The following is a 20215-nucleotide window of genomic DNA, read 5'->3' as shown; positions in this document are numbered from 1 at the left end:
TGCAAAAAATAAGCCATTACACAGTTGCATATCCTAAAAATTGAAAGTGAAATGGGTCTTGGAACATGACGACACAAGCAAATTTTTTTTTTACTAATTTCAGTTCTTTTTTCACCATTTAAGTAAAGAAAAACTGCATGTTTGCTACAGAGCCTTGCAAAAGTATTCATTGAGAAAATGGAAAATGGTCTTAGGAGCGGAGGAAAGAGACTCAGACAAGAGATGAAACATCCACCTGATGAAGATCCTCCGTCGAAACGCGTTGTGGTTTAAACCCATCTCTTGTCTGAGTTTCTTTCCTGCGCTCCTAAGACTGTTTTCCATTTTCTCATTGCTCCTATCCTCCATTGGAGGTTTTAGGCTGGAGCTGCGGTGGAGACCAGACATCCTTGTCTGCCCCTGGGTTGCTTCCTAAGCGCTCCTTTATGACCGCTTATCACTGACTCTTATTGCGCAAGTATTCGGCTCCCTGGAACTTTTCAACCTTTTCCCACATATCATGCTTAAAACATAAAAATACCAAATGTACATTTTTGGTGAAGAATCAGCAACTAGTGGGACACAATTGTGAAGTTGAACGAAATTTATTGGTTATTTTAAATTTTTGTGGAAATTCAAAAACTGAAAAGTGGGGCTTGCAATATTAACATACTAACATATTTATTAAGGTTGAAGGAAGACTTTAAGTCCATGTAGCTCAACCCATATCCTATCCTAACTTGCCCTAACATGTTGATCCAGAGGAAGGCAAAAAAAAACCCATGTGGCAACAGTAAGCTTCACATTGGGGAAAAAAATTCCTTCCCGACTCCACATACAGCAATCAGACTAGCTCCCTGGATCAACGCAATGTGGGGAGGAGGACTCCCAGACAGTGACCGGCCCAGTACCCAGGGGACCGCCATCAGGGTTCCTGAGGGAACAATAATGGGAGGACAGTAAAGGGAGAGACATGACCGAAGTTGTCAAGACAACAGGGGGCGGGACGAAGATAAAAGGAGCAGGGGGTGCGCTGAGTTGGCAGTTGGGAGAGAGTGTGACAGGAGGCAGGAAGCCAGGTGACTAGAGGGGACCCCGACAGGAGCCTGTGAGGAGGAGACTGCGCACTCACCGACAAGTGAGACGTGAGAGACTTTTACCGGAGGCCGCTTCCCGCCCACTTTCTCAGAGAGCTACGCCCGCCATCCCCCGCCCTTGTGGGAGAGATCATTTACCTCAGGTTGTGGCTGTGACTACACATAAAACAGCCAGAGTCCTGGACACTTCCCCCCGGCCTTCTCCCACCGCGGCGACCCCGTCATCACCGGCCTCAGGGGACGCCACTTCTCCATAGGTGACGTTAGAGGCGCATGTCCTTGTTACTGAGGGATCTTTAGCGGAGGACGGCCACCGGCCATTTGGGGGAACTGCGTCATTACCGCGCCCCACCAGCATCATTTCTTCAGGGCCTGTTGCGCCCCACTGGCACCATTTCTTCAGGGCCTGTTGCGCCCCACCGGCATCGTTTTCTTCAGGGCCTGTTGCGCCCCACCGGCACCATTTCTTCAGGGCCTGTTGCGCCCCACCGGCATCACTTCTTCAGGGCCTGTTGCGCACCACCGGCATCACTTCTTCAGGGCCTGTTGCGCCCCACCAGCATTGTTTCTTCAGGGCCTGTTACGCCCCACTGGCATCGCTTCTTCAGGGCCTGTCGAGCCTAAACCTTCCCAGAATAACGAGGCGTCAAGGCCGCAGCATCAACAATCTCTAAGCGGCCGCATCTGCGATCCCGAGTGACGCATGGAGGGATAAGTGGACTATAGCAATAAATACCATAGTTTGGCCATATTCTGGCCTTCTACACCTGGACTAGCCGGGTTACTCCCAGTTACTTCGAAAAGTATTTTTTTGAGTCCCTGCGAGGACAGATTGGTGTTACCCCTTTTTGTCTGTTCAGCATAGCCCTAGTGGCTCCAATTTATAAAAATTTATTATACAAGTCATACCCTGTCTCGTGTCTTGTCACTGCATCCTGGGGACCTGCTTGACCCTACACTTGGCGTAGTCGGCAGGATGCAGTCTCCAAGCGCGGACAGTGGTGCCCCCGACCGAGGCGAAGCTGTTGACTCAACAAATAATGAGGGTCCCCGCTCCAGCATTTCATTGGGGGCCATGCTGAACAACCTGCCTAGATTTTCCGGCTCCAATACTATGTTATGGAGCTGGACAGAGTGGATTCGGGGACTCTTCCGGATGCACCCAATGACCCCTGATCTGGAAGCCGAGGTGGCACTCATGGCACTAGACGGGGAGGTGCGGAGGTTAGTGATGTTGAAACCTCTGGGGCACCGCAACACTTTCGAAAAAGTGTTACAGATAGTAGAGCTGACCCATGGGGACCCTACTAATGTGGGTGAGTTAAGAACCCGTTTGTTTAGTCGGATGCAAGTAGAGGGGGAGACGATCACAGAGTATATGAATGTCCTCCAAGAATTGCATATGGCTATTGAAAGAAAGGACGGGGTAGGGGTAGGACCTGTTGATATTACCCTACGTGACCTATTGGTGACTGGTTTGCGGGATCCATTAGTCAAACAGGCACTGCGGGAGCAGATCAGAATGAATCCCCGAATAGGCTTTTCAGAGGTGGGAAGTCAGATACGTACTCGAGAGCAGGAGCAGGGGATGGCGGTCCCAGTGGGGAAAATCCGAGGTGTGGAGGCCACCGCGAATGCAGTCGAGGAGCCTCAGTGGGTGGAGGAGATGAAGCAAGAGCTGAAAAATATTAAGGGCGAGTTGGCTGAAGTAAAGAGAAGAACCGAGACTGGGACTAGAAGACCTAGCTTTAACCCTGACTCCTGGGGATCCTGCTCCCTGCGGGGTGGTCAGCCTACACAGGCCTGGTGTTTTGAGTGTGGAGAACCAGGCCACTTCGCCCGAGAGTGTCCGCGGTATGGGAGATACCCACCCCGGCGGCCATTAAGCTAAAGGGCTCCAGGCTGGGGGGACGCCGCTCGGAGCCGAAAACCACAACTAGGGGTGGTGGAAGTCCCGAAGATTTGGTAGCAAAGTGTCTGGTGGTTTGGGCAGAAGTGGAGGGCCGGGCCATCCGGTGTCTGGTAGATACGGGGTCACAAGTAACCACCATGCCTGCCACGTACTTTCAACAAAACTTCCCGGAGGCAGCAAGACCCCAGTGGGGGCCCATGATTAGACTAATAGCTGTCAATCAATTGCCGATCCTGGTTGCTGGGGTGGTGTGGGTGCAGGTGACGTTGTGCGGTAAATCACTTGGTCGCAGAGGGGTGGTGCTAATGCAAGGAGAAGCTGATCAACGGCACCCTGTCAACCTAGGCATGAATATTTTACGAGGGTTCGGCAACTTACTACTAAATGATCCCACACTGAAGATTCTGAAGCAGTGGGGTTCTCGCACAGCCCAGGGACAGGTATTCCAGCAGCTGATACGAGGTGCACGGGTGCATCAGGACTGTCAGGAGGGCAAGGCTCTAGACAAGGTCATCGCGTCAGCAGGTCCCCTGCTTGTGCTACCTCCTGGACAGACAGTGGTGACCCTGCCAATTCGAGCCCCGATACCTTTGGAGGGCATGGAGGTGCAGGTGGAGCCGTGTCCCTCAGAGCGCTTACCTCCTGGCATACTGGTGGCCCGTTTCCTGGCTACGGTGCAAAAAGGAACCGTCCTGGTACGGTGCGTTAACCTAGAAGACCGAGACACCGTTCTGAAAGCACGGACTGTACTGGCCAAACTAGTAAAGCCTTTAGAAGAAGTGCTGCCAGCTCCTGCGGTTCAATTACGAGTACACCCCGAGAATCCTTGGGAAGTAACAATACGAACCTTACAGGCACACAAAGTCTCGGCACAAGAGAAGGGCCGAAATATTTTGAAGCAGATGCGGGCTGAGCTTTCTGGATTAACTGCAGCCCAACTCTCACAGATAAAAACATTGCTTGGACAGTACCATGATGTATTTGCTAGCCATGAGGACAATTTTGGGTGTACCACCGCCATCACTCATGAAATCCCCACAGCAGGAGCGGCCCCTATCCGGGAACGATATCGACAGATTCCACCACAACTCTATCAGGAGGTGAAAACTTTGCTGGCCCAAATGCTGTGAAAAGGGGTAATACGGGAAAGTCAAAGCCCCTGGGCGGCCCCAATCGTCTTGGTCCGGAAGAAAGATGGTACACTTCAATTCTGTGTGGATTTTCGTAAACTGAATGCTTGCACTATTAAAGATTCATACCCACTACCTCGCATAGAAGAATCCCTGTCTGCCTTGGGGAAGGCAACATATTTCTTGACCCTGGACTTGGTCAGTGGGTACTGGCAGGTGCCCATGTCAGATGAAGATAGAGCCAAGACGGCGTTCATATTGCCCATGGGACTGTTTGAGTTTAATCGGATGCCGTTTTGGCTGGCCAATGCTCCCGGGACCTTTCAGCGATTGATGGAGCAGTGTCTGGGAGATCTTAATTTCGAGGCCACGTTGATCTATCTGGACGACATCATCGTCTATGCCACCACCTTCGAGGACCACCTGAAGCAGTTGGTACAGGTACTCAGCCGGTTGCAAAAGTACGGGTTGAAGGTGAAGCCACAGAAATGCCACCAATTTCGCTCTCAGATTAAGTATCTGGGTCATGTCGTTTCGGCAGAAGGTGTGAGGCCATCCCGGGAGAAGGTTGCTGCTATCCAGGAATGGCCTACCCCGGAGACGGTGAAAGATGTGCAGGCATTTCTGGGGTTAGCCAGATATTACCGTCGTTTTGTGAAGAATTTTGCATGTCGAGCTCGAGCCCTGCATGACCTGCTAAAGGGGGCTCCCGCTGGGGCCAATGGGCGAAAAATCCAGTGGCAACACCCTCAGGAAGAGGCCTTCCGAGACGTCAAGGCTGCGCTCTCGGATGCCACAGTGTTGGCTTACGCGGATTTCTCACAACCGTTCATCTTGCACACTGAACTGACGGGAGTCTTCACGGGTTGGGGGCTATATTGTCACAGGTTCAGGATGGCCGGGAGAGGGTGATCGCATATGGAAGCCGCTCACTCCATGACTCCGAGCATAACCCTGACAATTACAGCTCCTTTAAACTTCAGCTCCTCGCAGTGGTGTGGGCCATGACGGAGAGATTCGTGGAGTACCTAGCGGGCTCCGAGGTGGTGGTGCGAACTGACAACAATCCGCTGGCTCATTTGGAAAACGCCAAATTGGAGGCTCTGGAACAGCGATGGATGGCCCAGATGGCGAATTACAATTATAAGATAATCTACAAAAGAGGGGCTGAGAATGTCCATGCAGACGCCCTCTCCAGGATTCGTCATACAACTCCAGGACAGAATGTAGACGAAGAATTAGAAGGAGAGGAAATACCGTTTGCTCTCACTGCTGCCGTGCTCACAACTGACAATAAAAAAATATCTTCCTCTGAGACCCCAAAGGGCATACTGGAACAATCCCGGGATAAGTGGATACAACAGCAACAAGAAGACGAAGACGTTGGCCTCCTCAGAGCGTGGGTCGCCGCTGGGCAATTACCCACTGACCCTCAACTACAAAATTTGACTCAAGACCTGCTGCTTATGCTGCGACAATGGGAGAGGTTGGTTATCCGAAAGGGACTATTGTATCATAAAATAACATCACAAACACCCTCAATGACGGTTTGGCAGGTGGTTACGCAAGGAGCCCAACTTAACGTATTAGCTCGGGAGGCTCACGAAAAAGGGGCCCACTTCGGAAAAAAAAAACCTCTGCAATGGTTGCAACAGAAAGCTTACCACCTGCGCTTGCCGGCTGTTGTGGATGAAATTTGCCAGACCTGCCACTTATGCGAGTTAGCCAAACCACCCACTCAGCGAGCTGCAACATAGACTATTGTGACTTCAGCGCCCCTTCAGCTCCTGACGGTGGATTATCTGACCATTGGGCCCGCATTTCAGGGATACGAACACTGTCTCGTCATGGTAGATCATTTCACCAAGTTCGCTGTGGTCACCCCTACTCGGGATCAGACCGCAGAGTCAGCCGCCTCCGCAATTTGTAGAAACTTTATACAAGTATACAGCTGTCCTCAACGAATACATTCTGATCAGGGAGCATGTTTTTTGGGAAAAGTCATGGAAGAACTACATCACCTCTATGGGATTGACAAATTCCGGACCACACCGCAACACCCGCAAGGGAATGGGGCATGTGAACGAATTAATCGGACATTGATTTAGATGTTGCGCAATCTGGAGAGTGACAAGAAGGCCCGTTGGCCCGAATATGCTTCTGAATTAGTTTGGGTCTATAACAATAGGGTACATCGAATGACTGGCTATACCCCTTACTCCCTGTTGTTCGGATGAGAAGGTAAAGGGATCACGGAGGTGGAATTGGACCCCAAAGAGCCTCATCCCTGGACTGGAGTGTCGTCTTGGGTCCGAAATCATCGCCACCAGCTGCAAACTCTTCACCGAATTGTACACACACAGCTCTGAGACTGGGAGCACCCAGGGAAGGATGCAACCCCACCTCCTCACCTTCAAAGTGGGGACCGGGTGCTTTTACTAGATCAACGCCCCCAGAACAAACTAGAGCCGTTTTGGGAAGAAAGTCCTTATCAGGTCATATGCCGTGTCCATCCAGACGGACTGGTGTACGAAATACGAACCGAGGAGGATGAAACACTGCCCACTCGTATTGTGCATCGTAACATGTTACGCCCATGTACTTCCTCCGACCCGAAGCAACCGGAGTCTACCCCGTCGACATCCGAACCGTCTTCTGTATGTTGGGACCCGGACGACGATGAAGATTGTCTTCCAGGACACAGAGGCCCTCCACTCAGTAATGGATCATCTGACACAATTAGCCCGTCCGCACCAATCAGCCCACCGGTGTCCACCACCCCAGATGACTCTACCCCAGTTGAACTTAGACGCTCCGAGCGGTCAACAGCCAGCAAACCCCCTTAACGATATGAACAAGATCAATTCATATGGCAATGAAAATTGAAACCCCTACAGACCGATCTCAATAGACTAAGGCCCTTGCCCGAGGACTGGCGAGCTTACAGGGTGGGGGAATGTGGGGAGGAAGACTCCCAGACAATGACCGGGCCAGTACCCAGGGGACCACCATCAGGGTTCCTGAGGGAACAATACTGGGAGGACAGTAAAGGGAGAGACATGACCGAAGTTGTCAAGGAAACAGGGGGCGGGATGAGGATAAAAGGAGCAGGGGGTGCGCTGAGTTGGCAGTTGGGAGAGAGTGTGACAGGAGGCAGGAAGCCGGGTGACTAGAGGGGACCCCGACAGGTGCCTGTGAGGAGGAGACTGCGCACTCACCGACAAGTGAGACGTGAGAGACTTTTACCGGAGGCCGCTTCCCGCCCACTTTCTCAGAGAGCCACGCCCGCCGTCCCCCGCCCTTGTGGGAGAGATCATTTACCTCAGGTCGCGGCTGTGACTACACATAAAACAGCCACAGAGTCCTGGACACTTCCCCCCGGCCTTCTCCCACCGCGGCGTCCCCGTCATCACCGGCCTCAGGGGATGCCACTTCTCCATAGGCGACGTTAGAGGCGCATGTCCCGGTTACGGAGGGACCTTTAGCGGAGGACGGCCACCGGCCATTTGGGGGAACGGCGTCATTACCGCGCCCCACCAGCATAATTTCTTCAGGGCCTGTTGCGCCCCACCGGCACCGTTTCTTCAGGGCCTGTTGCGCCCCACCGGCATCATTTTCTTCAGGGTCTGTTGCGCCCCACCAACACCGTTTCTTCAGGGCCTGTTGCGCCCCACCGGCATCACTTCTTCAGGGCCTGTTGCGCTCCCCGCCGGCATCGTTTCTTCAGGGCCTGTTGCGCCCCACCGGCATCGTTTCTTCAGGGCCTGTCGAGCCTAAACCTTCCCGGAATAACGAGGCATCAAGGCCGCCGCATCAACGATCTCTAAGCGGCCGCATCTGCGATCCCGAGCGATGCATGGAGGGATAAGTGGACTATAGCAATAAGTACCATAATTTGGCCATATTCCGGCCTTCTACACCTGGACTAGCTGGGTTACTCCCAGTTACTTCGAAAAGTATTGTTTATTTTATTGAGTCCCTGCGAGGACAGATTGGTGTTACCCCTTTTTGCCTGTTCAGCATAGCCCTAGTGGCTCCAATTTATAAAAGTTTATTATACAAGTCATACCCTGTCTCGTGTCTCATCACTGCATCCTGAGGACTTGCTTGACCCTACACAATATTAAGGAAACTAGTGTATTTACCCTGTAATATTATACTTTTCAAGAAAGGCATCCAGTCCCTTCTTAAATTTTAGTAGGGAATCACTCATTACAACATCATATGGCAAAGAGTTCCATAGTCTTACTGCTCTTACAGTAAAGAATCCGCGTCTGTGAGTATGCTTAAACCTTCTTTCCTCCAGACGTAGAGGAAGCCCCCTTGTCCCCGTCACAGGTCTAAGAGTAAAAAGATCATTAGAAAGGTCTTTGTATTGTCCCCGCATATATTTATACGTTGTAATAAGATCACCCCTAAGCCTTCGATTTTCCAAACGAAATAACCCCAAGTGTAATAACCTGTCTTGGTATTGCAGACCCCCTAGTTCCCTAATAACCTTGGTGGCTCTTCTCTGCACCTGCTCCAGTTCAGCTATGTCTTTCTTATACACCGGAGACCAGAACTGTACACAGTATTCTAAGTGTGGTCGCACTAGTATATAGACTTATATAGAGGTAAAATTATGTTCTCCTCATGATCATCTATGCCTCTTTTAATGCATCCCATTTTTTTTTTTTGCCTTTGCAGCAGCTGCCTGACACTGGCCACTAAATGTGAGTTTGTCATCCACCCATACACCCAGGTCTTTTTCAGTGACCATTTTGGCCAGTGTTTTACAATTAAGCACATAATTATACATCTTGTTCGTTCAACCCAAGTGCATGACCTTACATTTATCCCCATTAAAGCTCATTTGCCATTTATCAGCCCAAGCTTCTAGTTTACAGAAATCCTCCTGTAATATAAAAGTGTTCTCCTCTGTATTGATTACCCTGCAGAGTTTAGTGTCATCTGCAAATATTGAAATTCTACTCTCTATGCCCCCTACAAGGTCATTAATAAATATGTTAAAAAGAAGCGGGCCCAAAACTGACCCCTGTGGTACCCCACTGCTAACCGTGACCCAGTCCGAGTGTGCTCCATTAATAACCACCCTTTGCTTCCTATCCCTGAGCCATCTCTTAACTTACCTACACATATTTTCCCCTATCCCCATTGTTCTCATTTTATGTATCAACCTTTTGTGTGGCACCGTATCAAAAGCTTTTGAAAAGTCCATGTACACCACGTCCACTGCATTCCCTTGGTCCAGTCCTAAACTTACCTCTTCATAAAAGCTTATCAGATTAGTCTGACAGGAACGGTCCCTTGTAAACCCATGTTGATACTGGGTCATGAGGTTATTCTTCTCTAGATACTCCAGTATAGTATCTCTTAGAAAACCATCCAGGATTTTACCCAGAGTTGAGGTTAATCTTACTGGCCTATAATTTCCAAGTTCAGTTTTTGTCCCTTTTTTGAATATTGGCACCACATTTGCTATACGCCAGTCCTGTGGTACAGACCCTGCTATTATGGAATCTTTAAAGATTAAAAATAATTGTCTATCTATGACTGTGCATAATTCCTGCAGTACTCAGGGGTGTATCCCATCCGGGCCCGGGGATTTGTCAATTTTAGTGATTTTTAGACGCCGCCGTACTTCCTGCTGGGTTAAGCAGGTGACATTTAATGGAGAATTTTTATCCCTGATCATGTTATCCGTCATGGGATTTTCTTGTGTAAATACTGTTGAAAAAAGTCATTTAGCATATTGGCTTTTTCCTCATCCTCATCCACCATTTCACCCAGACTATTTTTAAGGGGGCCAACACTATCATTTTTTAGCTTCTTACTATTTATGTAGTTAAAGAATATTTTGGGATTATTTTTACTTTCTCTGGCAATGAGTCTCTCTGTCTCAATCTTTGCTGTCTTGATTTGCTTTTTACAGAATTTATTTAATTTTCTGTATTTATTTAATGCCTCATCACTACCTACTTGCTTTAATTCTCTAAATGCTTTATTTTTATCTCTTATTGCACCCCCTACAGCTCTATTTAGCTATAGTGGTTTCCTCCTATTTCTAGCATGTTTATTCCCATACGGTATATATTGTGCACAGGTCCTATTCAGGATGCTAATAAACGTCTCCCATTTTCTTTGTGTATTTTTATGTCTCAGGATATCGTCCCAGTTAATTGCACCAAGATCATCTCTCATCCGTTGGAAATTTGCCTTCCTGAAGCTTAGTGTCCTTGTAACCCCTCTACTACACATCTTATTAAAGGATACATGTAAACTTATTAATTTGTGATCACCTAAGTGACCCTTAACCCTTACATTTGATATGCGGTCTGGCCTGTTGGTTAATATTAGGTCTAGCAGTGCCCCACCTCTTGTTGGGTCCTGAACCAGTTGTGAAAGGTAATTGTCTCTCATAGTTGTCAATAAACCTATTACCTTAGCTGGAACTGCAGGTTTCGGTTCCCCAATGTATTTCAGGGTAGTTGAAGTCCCCCCATAATAATGACTTCTCCTTGAGTCGCAGCTTCATCTATTTGCTTTATGAGGATATTCTCTGTTGCTTCCATTATTTTTGGAGACTTATAACAAACCCCTATCAGTAATTTATTACTTTTCCCCCCTCCCCTTATCTCTACCCACAGGGACTCTACATTTTCATTAGATTCATATATATTATCACGAAGGATGGGTTTTAAGGATGATGTTACATATAAACACACGCCTCCCCCTCGCTTATTTGTTCGGTCATTTCTGAGCAGACTATAGCCCTGTAAATTAATCGCCCAGTCATGGCTCTCGTCCAGCCATGTCTCAGATATCCCCACCATGTCATAATTATGTTCCAACAACATTAACTCCAATTCCTCCGTCTTGTTGGCGAGGCTTCTGGCATTAGTATGCATGCACTTTATGTATCTCTCTGTACCTCTATTCTTTCTTAAATTATTAACTGTTCTAACCCCACTCTCCATGCCACCCCTACCCCCAATTTCATTATTTGTGCCCAGATCTCTAGATCTGCACTGTCTTCCCCTCCTATAAAAGGAATACCCCCCCGTCCCTAGTTTAAACACTCCTCCAACCTTCAAGCTATTTTCTCCCCCTGCACAGCTGCACCCTCCCCATTGAGGTGCAGCCCGTCCCTAGCGTAGAACCTGTAGCCAACTGAGAAGTCGGCCCAGTTCTGCAGGAACCCAAACCCCTCCTTCCTACACCAATTCCTGAGCACTTATTAACCTCCCTAATCTCCTGTTGCCTCTCTGGCGTGGCACGTGGTACAGGAAATATTTCCGAAAATACCACCTTGGAGGTCCTTGCTTTCAGCTTACAGCCTAATTCCCTGAAATCATCTTTAAGGACCTTCCACCTACCTCTAACTTTGTCATTTGTGCCAATGTGCACCATGACTGCTGGATCCTCACCAGCCCCTCCCAGTAATCTGTCAACCAGATCAGCGATGTGTCAGACTCGAGCGCCAGGTAGGCAGCACACCGTTCGACGATCCCTGTCTTTGGGACAGATTTCCCTATCTGTTCCCCTAATAATTGAGTCTCCCACTACCAGAACCTGTCTGGCCTGCCCTGCTCTCCTATTTCCCCCGTTACTGGAGCAGACACTCCTCCGGCTTTCAGAGGACATGCCTTGCTGCAGCAGTGCTACTCCGGCACTAACACTCCCCTCATCTGCCAACTTAGAAAACTTATTGGGGTGTGTCAGATCAGGACTAGCCTCCCTGGTGCTCTTACCTCTACCCCACCTTGTAACTGTCACCCAGCTAGCTGCTTCATTGTCCTGCAGCTCCTACCTAGCATCCCCCCTCATCTTTCCCATTCAGTGAGCAGAAGACTCCTTTCCATATTGTCTATGGATCTCAGTGTTGCCAGCTGCACATTTAGATCCAGTATCTGGGCTTCCAAATGCACAACGTGCTCACATCTCGCACAGCAGTATGCACCCTCGACCGGCTGTTCAAGGATTTCATACATGCGGCAAGACGTGCACTGGATGGCATTGGCAATAGTGGAGCATATCCCAATGGGGATTGCACCAGACAAAAAGATACGCAAAAATAAATAAAAAGTATTAATAAAATATAACAGCAATTCAGTAATACCTCCCTTGGAAACTTCCTGAATCCAAAGTCACTGAATCACAAGTCACAAACTTACCACAGTTCGCACTTACGCTCAGGTCACACTCAGCTCACACTCAGCTCGTTCACACTCGTTCAGGCAGAAGATTTAAAAGATTTTTTTTTCCCTTTTACCAGCACACTACCCTGCTGCTCAATGCACTTCCAAAAGGAGTTGAGCCCCAACCAGCTGCCCCTTATAAACCCTTAATTATGAACTCCCACCCTTAATTAACCCCTTGTGAATATAGTTACACCTCAAGATTTAAATGCAATCTAGTTAACCCTTAAAAACACAGATAGTAAAATATGAGATTAACCCTGTAAAAAGAAAAAATAGGTTAAAGAAGCCCCCAAGCCCCCAAAAATTGAACAGGTAGAAAGCACTCAGCAACCTACAATTCAGCAACTCACACAGGTATCTGTTATAGGTTTTCCAAATACCTCTTCACTGAATCACAAGTCACACACTTACCACAGTTCGCACTTACACTCAGGTCACACTCAGCTCGTTCACAATCGCTCAGGCAGAAGATTTAAAAGATATTTTCTTTTTTTCCCTTTTACCAGCACACCACCCTGCTGCTCAATGCACTTCGGCCCCTTTACTTTCAGTGCAGCAAACTCACTCCAGAAGTTCCTTGTGGATCTCTGAATGATCCAATGTTGTCCTAAATGACTAATGATGATAAATATAATCCACCTGTGTGTAATCAAGTCTCCGTATAAATCCACCTACTCTGTGATAGTCTCAAGGTTCTGTTTGAAGCACGGAGAGCATCATGAAGACCAAGGAACACAACAGGCAGGTCCATGATACTGCTGTGGAGAAATCTACAATGGAATGGTTCACAAATAAATGTATCCAGCTGTTAGAATGGCCAAGTCAAAGTCCAGACCCGAATTCAATCGAGAATCTGTGGAAAGAGCTGAAAACTGCTGTTCACAAACGATTTCCAACAAACCTCACTGAGCTTGAGCTGTTTGCCAAGGAAGAATGGGCAAGAATTTCAGTCTCTCGATGTACAAAACTGATAGAGACATACCCCAAGTGACTTGCAGCTGTAATCGCAGCAAAAGGTGGCGCAACAAAGTATTAAGTTAAAGGGGCCGAATAATATTGCACGCCCCACTTTTCAGTTTTTGAATTTCCACAAAAATTTTAAATAACCAATAAATTTCATTCAACTTCACAATTGTGTTCCCCTTGTTGTTGATTCTTCACCAAAAATTTACATTTGGTATGTTTATGTTTGAAGCATGATATGTGGGAAAAGGTTGAAAAGTTCCAGGGAGCTGAATACTTTCGCAACACACTGTATCTACATACTTATAGTGACCTGGAGAATCATACTGCCCATTCATTTTTACCATACAGTGAACATGGTAAGCAAAACCCCCTCAAAACAATAGTGAAATTGCACTTTTTTTGCAATGTCAACGCACTTGGAATTTTTTTCCCGCTTTCCAGTCCATCAAATGTTAAAATGAATGGTATCATTTAAAAGCCCAACTCGCCCTGCAAATATCAAGCCCGCATATGGTTAAGAGGATGAAAAAATAAAATGTTATGGCTCTTAGAAGAAGAGGATGAAAAAAAGAAAAAAAAGAAAAAGGAAAATGGCCACGGTTTGAAACGGTTAAACCACTTTTTCCTATTGTTGCAAGCAAAAAATTTTCAGAAATTATGAAATGTTTGTTTATATATATGTAGATCATTACACCACTGATAATTTGATGAAATGCGAACAACTCCAAGTCCAATATGATAATCTCACAAATCCATATACATCTGCTTGGCATAATAAATATATGCATTAGTGACAAATCCTAAAATGCATAAATACTCATAGTCTAATATCCCTGCCATAAACACACAACATAAAACTTGGTTCATAGGAATCTGATATAAAAATTCACATTTTTTGCACAGTGCTGTGCCACATGTGCCAGTTCTTGGTACAGGCAGGCTTTCTCTCCTGCAATCCTGCTTAGATGTGCTTTCTATTTTAATATATGGCAATAAAATATCAGAATAGCAAGCCTCAGTAAGACAGAAAGCAATAGATTCAAATCCAATCTAAATCTGACAGCACCCAGAAGGTAAGTCAAGAATAATTTATATAGTCATAAATGGGTGGCACATCTATAATGTGGACGGGAAATTATTCAATTATTTCCAGGATTCAAGGAGTTTACATAAATGCTTAAGAAAACAAGATCATGGAAACAAACAGCTCTTCATATTTTTTTGCAATTTCAGCTTTAAGGGCTAATGCTACTGTCAGTCCATAGGATTACACTAAATCATGATAAATTTACATGTTTAACAGTGGTGGGAGCTGATGGATTGCTCCTGGACATTCAAAGGTTAAATATATTTGATCCCCATGTATGTGATAAAGGTATTACATCTACTGGGGCTACAGTTAGCTAGGCTAGGGTTAATTGTAGTGGCAGGGGGAACTGAGTGTTAGTGGCAAGTGCAGGAAGTGACAGTCTGTGTGAGGACAGCAGAGAGTATACTAGCAGGCTGCAGTTGGCTGCTAGGGACAGTGTGTACCTAATAATCGGGGTAGTGGATTGCCGCAAATACCCTTCTGTGTGATTCCGTCTAAATGGCCTGGGGCAACCTCGAGATGGACATCGGAGGCCAGAGGTACACTCAGCTTGTGAAGCTATAGGGAAAGACTTCCATTCACAAAAGGTTTGTTTTTTATGAACCACATGTCTCCTGGATTAATTGCTGGCATGGTTCCAGAAGAAGGATTCTTGGAGTCAGAAGAGACCTGCAGGCCAGAAGTCAGTGGAAAGCACCACATACTTAGCAGCACACTGGGACTGAGACACACCTTGCCTGTAGGATGCTAGAGCGAGTGGGGACCGAAGCTCGCCCACGACTACCTCGCTTGGGCATCTTTCACATGTACATAGCACTATTTGTAGATATCGTTAGGATTTAAAAATCGGGGTCTCTTTTTACTCCTATAGAGTAACATATAGTGACATAGTAGGACAGTCACTTGTACTCACCGCCTTGAGTTTACAGGGACTTTATAGCAATTACAATGCAGAAACTGGTAAAATAATTTCAACCACGGTAGTTGATTTAGAAAAGCTAGAACAATATAATTTGGGGTTCAGCGTTTGATAGGTCTAAATAATACCTAAAGGTCCACCCAGCTAAGAACTCACATGGACAGAAATTATGGTGTTTGCATCTTGCAAATAATATAATGGGAAGTTTTATGATTAGGTAACCGAGGAGGATAACAGGGAAATAAGCGAGGCAACCAGATAACCAGAGAGGTTGGTAACTTAGCGGATTGCAGACCCCTAAACTGACAACACAAATAGAATTAGCCGTGGGACGTACCTACGATGCCCTAGACGCCTCGGCACAGCCAAAGAATTAACTAAGCCTAAAGAGAGAAAGGGGAAAGCTAAACTGCCCCGGAGTAGAACCCCAAAGGAATAGATAGCCCCCGAACATATATTGCCGGTGAGACAAGATGAGGCACACAAACACAGGCAGAAAATAGAGTAAGCAAATGATGGGGCCCAAACTGTCTAGATAGAATAGGACAGGAAAGGATACTGTCTGCAATCATGCAAAAAAACCCTAAGCAAAATTCCAACACGTCTGATATGCAAAAATACTGAGGCCACATGACCTCTCCCCCACTAAATCAGAACTCTGGTGTAACTGGACGCAAACAAAAGATACTGATATAACAGGGGATTAGAAATACTGCAACGACTAACATAAGTCGTGGCAACTGAAACAGAGTCCAGCACAGGTCCCAGCAGGGAACCAGGCTGGACTCACATCAGCAAGGCAGAAATCAGAGACAAGCAAAAAATGGATCAAATGCAAAAAGATTCAAGCAGACAAATAACTTATCTGAAAGATGCAGGATGAAGCAGGAGGAAAGCAGACTTCCCAAAAGCTCAGGAGGAAAACAAATCACCGGCAAGAGCTGAGGGAAAGTTGCTCACTTAAATCTCACTAGTCTGTAACACCTGACCTCCAATCATCCTGCTCAGGTGATTGACTTCTGTCAGCTAGACTGGCTCCATTACCAGCAGCAACCACCAGAGGGAGCCCAAACTCAGAAGCCAGGTCAAAAATTTTCACAACAGGGAAGTCAGTATCTGTTTTGTTTTTTTTATCCATGAATTATAGTTAAAAGTTAAAGACATTATCCAGGATTTATTCTTTACTATGGGCCTAAAAACTAACAGGCAAGTAGTTGCTAACACAGGCAACTAAACGTCTGTTGTAACCGGCGCTGGCTCAGAGAGGTCACTGACCACTCCTGCCAGTGATTCAGCTGCTCCATGTCAATAGAGCAGCTGTTCTGTTGATGGAGCGTTACAGCTGACGTCATGCTGAATGACAACTGGCTTCCTGCACATAGGCAGCGGGCAGTCAGCTGTCAATCAGCATGATGTCAGCAGTCATGCTATCAACAGAGCAGAATGGAAAAGCCCCTGCTCTGTCAATGTGAAATCCACAGAAATTACTGAATTGACAATAGAAGCAGTCTGTGATCGCTCTGTGGCATCAGGGATCAGAGCCGGACACTACAGGCAGATACAGCAGTTAGCAGCTACCCGCCTGTTAGCATTTAGGCAATGGAGCGCCAGTGTACCTGCACAGTGCCCCTCTCCCCTGACAGGCATGCTGACTCACTCACCGCCACTGCCCCCCATTATGTTCTTCCTCCTCTTTCCTTGTCAATGGCTGGGAGACACTTATTATTTAAGACACCAGCGCCTGCATGGAGGTGCCTGTGCAACATTGTAAGTCTGTTACTAAACATGCTTTATAGTTCTCAGGTCCCAGTCTGCAAGTTTCCGCTAGTGTCTGTCCATCCCTAACCTTCTTGCCAGTACTTGCCTTGCCAGTCTGTATTACAGCTGGATCCACCAGCACCTGCTGTGCCGGTCTATACATCAGCCAGAACCGCTAGTGCACATCAGTCAGACCGGCCTGCACTTGTTGTGCCAACCTATTTTTCAGCCGGACCCACCTTCACCAGCTGTGCCAGTTTGTATAACAGTCAGTCCCGCCTGCACTTGACGTGTCAACCTGTGTATCACCCGGGCCTGCCTGTCTGTCAGTCTGTATATCAGCAGGACCCACCAGCACCAGCCGTGTCAGTCTGTATATCAGCCGGTGCTGCCTGCACTTGCCATGCCAGCCATACCAGTCTGCACCTGCCTGCATCAGCTGTTTTTTCCCTTTGGGCTATTTCAGCTGTCAGTTCCCTGGGGGTCAACAGCTGTAAATCTGTGGTCTGTCCTTGTGCAGCACCTGGTGTTTATTGGGAACCAAGCCTAACCCCACCATCAGGGGCTCTAGTGAAAAGTTAGGTGCTCACCTAGTCATGCCCCTCCAGGCTCTTCTCGGACCATGGCACAACGGTTCCACCACTCCCATAACAGGTATATTATAAAAAAAAATATATAACCCCTTTAAGATTGTTATAGCTTAACCCAAGGTGTGTTTTCTGTGACTATATGTAAACTGCTAAAAGAAATTTAATAGAGAGACTACAACGATCCAAAGATGCTATGTAATGCCCAAACCTACCTTTTGGAACAGAAGAATCCTAGGAAAAAAAGCAATAAATTGACTTGCCTCTACTGTATGGTCCCTTACACCTTCTCACACACTTTTCAGACGCAATAAATCACCATTTCCATGGATATTTGTCTGGCCTAGACATTGACTATAAAAAATTGGATCTGGTTACAGCTTGCAACTTGAAATCATTGAAAATAGTTACCTAGACTTTTTATTAGGTACATGAAAGAGATATTAGAATTTCCTGGTCCTAAAAAATAAATTTAGATTCATTGAAAAAGACAACAAACTGTGGAATAGGAGCCATAGGATTTCTTATTTTATTACCAGGTGTTACCCATTTAGCAAAATAAAAAGGGGGACATGGATGTCATATTTGACAAGCTTGTTTTTTATCCAATATTGTTAACTTGATTCTACATGTGTTGTACAACGTGTCAAAAATTTTTTAGAACTAATATTTTTGGTCAGTCCATATGGAATTTTGAACTCAAAGCAGTAGCATGTATAATAGAAAACAATAATATACATCTTGTAAATCCTAATATTTAGCAAAAGGCACATACTGTACATATATTAAATATTGCAAAATTTGAGAGATGTTTAAAATGTCTTAATACTACCTAAATATTTGGATTATTTCTCACCTTTTGTGCTGATGAATGTGTAAATGAAGACTGTTTTTTTTAGTCATACAGTGACATTTTTAGCAAGTTTTCTAATTCTGCTGGCCCAGTTTCTGTTAGTTTTCCCTGAGCTCTGCTCCAATGTGGGTGAGAACTAGCTGCTATAATATCTACTCTACACAATACTGTTGGAATATGTTTGGTGCAACAACTCCATTCCTGTCTATGAGTGTTTAGTTGCTAGATGTGTATGCTGTTTATAAAGTTAGAACAAAAACTCCCAGAGGCTCACACAGGGAGAGCATGTGACTGTATTTCTTTTTTTTCCTGTGCCTGTGTATGAGAGAAGCAGCCTGCTGTAGATGATGCACAGATAGAGACACACAAATGATTTATTCCTGATCTGTTAAGCTTATCATATATTGTTCCTGATTGTTCCTGAATAAAGAAGCTCTGTTGTCACACACTTGGAGAGTATCTTGAGAAATCCACTGCCAACAAATACACATAGAGAAAAGTAGAAAATCCTCCACTACTTCTCTTTAGCTCTCTCTATAGCATAACTGCAGAAGCAGCAGCATTGATATCAATGCATAGCAATACAGCGCAGTGTAGCTGTGAATCTAGCACTGGTGTAGAGTGCAACACAAGAAGCTGCAGCTGTAGAAATGAATGAAAATTCCTAACTATCAAAACACTGACAGCAAAATGTGTCAGGCTCCCGTTCTTGAGATAGATGCAGGTTGCTTTAATGGGATACGAATCAACTACTCATTTATGGCACATCATGTTGATATGCCATAAAAAAACAAGACGGGCATAAAACTTTAAGAAGAGCTAATGGAAATATAGAACTCCACAAAAATGTTTAAATGCATTCCAGGACTTGTGTCTACTTTCTTTTGACTGTGCATTGAAAGCACAATTGCCCTATAAATTAATGAATAAACAACCAAAAAAATAATTTATGTTAAATTTTTATATAAAAAAATCACATAAAAAAGTAAATCCTGCAGCAAGATTGTGACACAAATGGTCACACTAAAGTCACATATGGCAATGCAAATATTTCACTGGCATACAAAACCAAGTAAGGCTGTGTGCCCACGTTGCGTTTTTTTAAGCGTTTCCGCAGCGTTTGTGCCAGCTCAGACGCTGCAGAAACGCTTAAAAGAAGCTTCACATTAAATTGCATGCGTTTTTGGCTTTTTGTGCCAATGCATGCGTTTTTAAACGCTCAGTAATCACTTAGCGGCTAAAAACGCAGCATGCTCATTAATTTCCGCTTTGCTAAGCGTTTTTAGCCTTTTCCAATGCTCCTAGAAAACGTGCGGAAAGGGGATCAGTTTCCTGAGCATTTAAAAACGCTAACGTGGGCACATAGCCTAAGTCACAATGCAGATAACAACACACATACATAAACCATGTCTAAATAATAATCTGTATATATACTGCATGTGAAAAAGTAGTGGGACAGACATGCATTACAACTATATGAGCTATTCTGACATCCCATTTAAAATCCACACTGATTATGACTTGGTCTCCCCTTTGCAGCTTTAGCAGCTTCCACACTTCTAGGAAGTATTGCTACAAGATTTTGGAGTGCATATGTGGGAAATGTTGGTCATTCGTCCAAAAGAGCCTTTGTGAGGTCCTAAAACTGTTCAATGAGGGTTACAGTAAGGCTATGTGTGCATGTTGCGTATTTGCTTGCAGAAATTTCCGCAAGATTTCT

Source organism: Dendrobates tinctorius, unplaced genomic scaffold, assembly GCF_039654945.1.
Source record: "Dendrobates tinctorius isolate UK_male_01 unplaced genomic scaffold, ASM3965494v1 ptg000070l, whole genome shotgun sequence".
Classification (NCBI taxonomy): domain Eukaryota; kingdom Metazoa; phylum Chordata; class Amphibia; order Anura; family Dendrobatidae; genus Dendrobates; species Dendrobates tinctorius.
The sequence above is the reverse complement of the archived record's forward strand: the minus strand, read 5'-3'. Positions refer to the sequence as shown.